The following is a 5,087-nucleotide window of genomic DNA, read 5'->3' on the forward strand; positions in this document are numbered from 1 at the left end:
GGTAAGGGAGAGTGATGGCCCCCCAATTTCTGAGACCGGCCCCCACTGGCAAGTTAGCCCCTGGGCTTGGGGAGGCAGTGGCGTTCCCGGGGAGGGGGGCGCCTCCTGGGCGCCCAGCGACGCGGAAGGCGCGCCACGGAAATCTGCAAACTTCAAATCGACGGAGCTAAATTGGGGAGTGGGCGACGGGAGTCAGGCGTGGGGGGAAGGGAAGCTTCCATTGTCAGTGACCCAGGTGTACAATGGGAAATTGCGGGGAGGCTGGCAGAGTGACCCCGCTATTGGCTGCTGACTCCTTTTTACCCAGGCCGAGAACCCCGAGGACACCGCGAGCCCCTCATTAGAGACTCTGAAGACCCAAAACCAGCGCAATAGGGAGGACTCCCCCATTTTCATGAATGTTTTTTAGAGCGCGGTTCTCTTTAAATGTGATAGAACACCGTGGGCACTGTCTCTTTAAAAGAGTCAAGCAGAAAAAGCTGTGTAAGCGCTGATTGGCTGCCTGTTTGGATACATCTTTAGGGGAGCCTTGAAACTGTTAGCCTAGGTTGATTTTTTTTTTTTTTAACTGCGCTGTTCCAATAAACAAGTAACGCCCCTCCCCCTAACATGCCTAGCTCCAAACAATTAAAGGATAGGTCAGTGTCCTGGGGAAAACACGTTCGGAGTAGAAAGACTCAGAACTAGATTCCAACAAAATAAAGAATAATTCCCTACCATTCAAGTTTGCTCATTTTGATCTGTAGAAGGGAGAAAAGGGGCTTTTAAAAGAAATGCCCCGCAGCAAACTGATCTGCGTTGGTTCAGGAAGGAGACGCTGGGTGCATTTTTGGAAGAATGTTCTACTCCACGGAACAGCCTCCCCGAATTAGAATACAGCCAAGCCCTAGGGAGCCTGGGAGGCACTCTGTTCTCCGCCGGAACCGAGCTCTCAGGAGAAGGGGACAGAAAGAGGGACACACTGAACCTCAGCCCATGGTGGACTCTGCTGAGCCCCTAGTCTAAAGGTGGTTTTGTGAATGGGAGAGGCCTGGAGTTGGGGAGGGAATTGAAACACAAGGATGGGGGAGAGAAGGAAATAATTACAGTTATTTTTCCCCTAGGCAGTTTAATTTAATGGGACTAACTTCAGGTACCTTAGAGCCCACACTAATTAGATTGGCCTGCTCATACCTTTCCCCTGGACTAGGGGCTAGGAAAGGCCAGGGATGCTTGTCAACAGACTTGACTCACAAGAAGCCTGACTCATCCCGGGTCTGCAAGGCCCACGCCGTGGGAGGATTGGTTCGGTCCTGGCTAAAGGAAAACAGGCCCTTCTCGGCCCTTCTAATCGCGGCCATGCCCTGGCAGTGTCAGGGCTGCAGCACAGGGGTATCTGGGCATCATGTTCCTCACCTGTCAAATGTGGAGGGGGGTGGGGGGTAAGAGATCTTTCCTCTCTCTTGAGACTCTGATGTTCTCTGATGCTGATTTCCCTTCTGTAGTTTTCTTTCCCCACCCCACCTTGGAGAAAAACGGACTAACACCTCCTCGCAGAGCTTGTGTGGCCAGAAGAGAGGGATGACTTTTGGGGAACCTGTGCCAGGCACTCTGTCCCTTCGCTGGGGCCTGACACAACATGAGGCCCCAAGTCAGGAGGCTCCCGGTGGAGCTACAAGAGACAGCGGCTCTTGTCTAGAAATTGGAGGACGGGGGAGAGACCGGGAGGAGCTGGCAGTGGGCTGGACAGAAGGGAGCTGAGGGTTCCCGGGGGCAGGACCACTGAGCAGCCCAACTAAGCGTGCAGCCGCTGGCACTGGGATCCAAAATGCAGTCACATAAGAAGCAAGCCCAACACCAGGAGCAGCACTCAAAACCCCACCCTCTTGCCCCACTCTACCCCCGGCCCCCACCTCCCTGGACCACATCCTTGGGCCTGGTTTCTCTCCCACCTCAACCCCTTTCTTTTTTTTTTTCTTTTATTATTTTTTTAAATATATTTTTATTGATTTCAGAGAGGAAGGGAGAGGGAGAGCGAGATGGAAGCATCAATGATGGAAGAGAACCACTGATGGGCTGCCTCCTGCAGGTCCCCCACTGGGGATGGAGCCTGCAGCCTGGGCATGTGCCCTGACCGGGAACTGAACCGTGACCTCCTGGTTCATAGGTCGATGCTCAACCACTGAGCCTCACCAGCCAGGCCCACCCCCTTCTTTTGCCATTCCATTCCCTAAGGCTGACATCCCCGCCAATGCCATCTCCCCCACAACCCCAGGAACACCCCCTCCCCTCCCTGCTTTTCACTTCTGGAGCAACAGCCTTCCCTCTCTCCCTCTGCTTGGTCTCATTTTGTTTGAAGCTACATGGTAGCTCCGAGTTCATTCTGCCTATTGTTGTAGCCACTTGTTTACTGTCTGTCTCCACCAGCCAGACTGGGGGGAGGGGGAAGGAACTAATTCTGAGTCATCTGTGTGTCTCCAGCACCGGTTTAATACCTGTGTGCATGTTAACATCCCACGGAGGCACCGGGAGCTATAGGGACCATAAGAGGAAAAATGGCCCCAATCCTCACAGTAGCTCTGGGCCCCGGGGGGATATAAGAAATGGACACCACCAGTAATAGGGTTAGATAAGGCCACTGGCCCCAGCCCCACCCACCTAAGCTACTGGCCACCTAGAAGTACTGAACTTTTCCTTTCCCAGAATGCACCGAGGGACCTCACACACCCAACCCAGACTCACTCATTCTTTCTTGAGATATCTCTCTCTTCCCCCCCCCTCTCTGCACCCCCCTCTCTCTCTCCCTGACTCCCTCCCTCCCTCCCTTCCTTTGTTTTCTTTCTTTCTTTTAAGCTATGTTTATTGAGCATCTACTATGTATCAAACACTATTCTAGGCACTGGGGTAATAAAACAAAATTCCTTACACCCTGGAGCTTACACTGTTGTGAAACCCTCTGCCCCAAAGCCTCTTCCTGTAACATTGCTACTGATTGTTCTAAAATCCAGCCTCTGGGTTCCTGCCTCTGGGTTCCTCTCCCAGGACCTTGCCTCGTCTTTTCTTCTACCTCCCAGCTTCCCCGGCTCCAGCCTCGGGACTTAGTAGGTGCTTTCTAAGCTAGAACTCAACCCGTTCAAGAAAATGCCTGAAACCATTTTGCTATGACAGGTTGGCTCAGGACAGGCAGAAGACATTAAAAAACACACTTGATTTTATTTTTAACTTTAATTTTTAATATAATTTTTATGGATTTCAGAGAGGAAGGGAGAGGGGGAGAGAGATAGAAACATCAATGATGACAAAGGCTCATTGACTGGCTGCCTCCTGCATGCACCCCCATTGGGGACTGAGCCCACTACCTGGGCATGTGCCCTGATGGACGCTCCATGTGGAAGGAGCCTGCCATCATCTTGTTCATCATTGCATTCTCAGCACCGACCCTGATGCCCAGGCCATACCAGAAAGCCTTTGTCAGATGAATTCTTTATTCCACATTTAACACATCTTCACTGAATACCTGTTCTAGAAGTGGGGATAAAGCTCCCACAGTGCTTACATCCTAATGAGGGAAGTAGGTAAGAAAAAAATAAGCAAACATAATATGTCAGGTGGTGATTGTTGCTATGGAGAAAACCAGAACAGGATAAGGGGGGCAGACGCCATTCCTCAGAGGTTCGTTAGGGGAGGGCCTCGTTAGGGGAGGGCCTCTGCTCATGTTCGATCGGGGACCTGGAGGAAGTGAGGAAATGAGTGAGGCTGGGAGCAAGTGTTCCAGGCAGAGAGAACAGCATGAGCAAACGTGTGGCAGGTGAGTGAAACGCAAGGAGGAACTGTGCCCCTGCACAGCGGCCGGAGGGGAGCCACCGCAAGGCCAGTACACTCTGGAGAGCAGGTGGGGGAGGTGCAAGGGGAACCTGGGAGGGAGGACAGCATCAGCTTCCTGCCTCTGGGTTCCTCTCCCAGGACCTTGCCTCGTCTTTTCTTCTACCTCCCAGCTTCCCCGGCTCCAGCCTCGGGACTTAGTAGGTGCTTTCTAAGCTAGAACTCAACCCGTTCAAGAAAATGCCTGAAACCATTTTGCTCTGACAGGTTGGCTCAGGACAGGCAGAAGACATTAAAAAACACACTTGATTTTATTTTTAACTTTAATTTTTAATATAATTTTTATGGATTTCAGAGAGGAAGGGAGAGGGGGAGAGAGATAGAAACATCAATGATGACAAAGGCTCATTGACTGGCTGCCTCCTGCATGCACCCCCATTGGGGACTGAGCCCACTACCTGGGCATGTGCCCTGACAGGCAGTCCTCTCTGCGCTGCCAGCCTGGGCCAGGTGTCCAGCCACCGGTGCCCTGTGCCTCCCACAGCTGGGTGGGGTCGTGCGCTCCTCCTGGCCAGGGACCGATGGTCACTAACCGGTGAGTGACAGTGACCAGAATGTGAAGAGACAGGCAGGTGAGGTGGGCGAGGAGGAGGAGAGGTGAACCCTAAGCTTAGGCTAGAATGGCCACGCCTTCTCTCAGCTGCCAGAAATGGGGGGGGGGGGGGGGGCAGAAATCCTGGGCTCTGGGGTCAGGTTGGCAGGGGCCAGGCCTCCAGAAGGTCTCAGTTAAAGGGGCTTCAAGCCCATAGGCTCAGCCGGGAAGTTGTGCCTGCCCAGGAGGCCAGAGGATCCTGTCTGTCTCCTCTCGGTGGTTCCAGCTGCAGGTCAGTATTCCTCACGGCTGCTGGAAGAGTGGGGGCCTCTGGGGGGGCTGTTCAAATGGACACTGAGCATGCAGCCCAGCCCCCTCCTGTCCACAGCACCCTGGATCCTGAAAATACCGTGGAGACAACTCCGGTCAAAACCTTGGGCTGCTCTGCCAAGGGAGGCCGGGGCCCAGGCTGGTCAGCCTGGTTTTAGCAGAAGTTCCCCAAAGGGGACGGGGCCTCCTCCGTGGGGGAGAAGGCAAAATCCAGCACCCAGAAACCCGGCTTCAGCCTGGCTGAGAGGCTGGCCGTGGACTTTGAGCAGGTGCCGCCCCCTCTCTGAGTGTGTTAGTGAAAGGAGGATGTTAAGTCAGAGGCAAATGGGAAGACGAAGAGCAGGAACTGATAGGGAGCTACCTG

This window comes from Myotis brandtii, unplaced genomic scaffold, assembly GCF_000412655.1.
Source record: "Myotis brandtii unplaced genomic scaffold, ASM41265v1 scaffold57, whole genome shotgun sequence".
Lineage (NCBI taxonomy): Eukaryota > Metazoa > Chordata > Mammalia > Chiroptera > Vespertilionidae > Myotis > Myotis brandtii.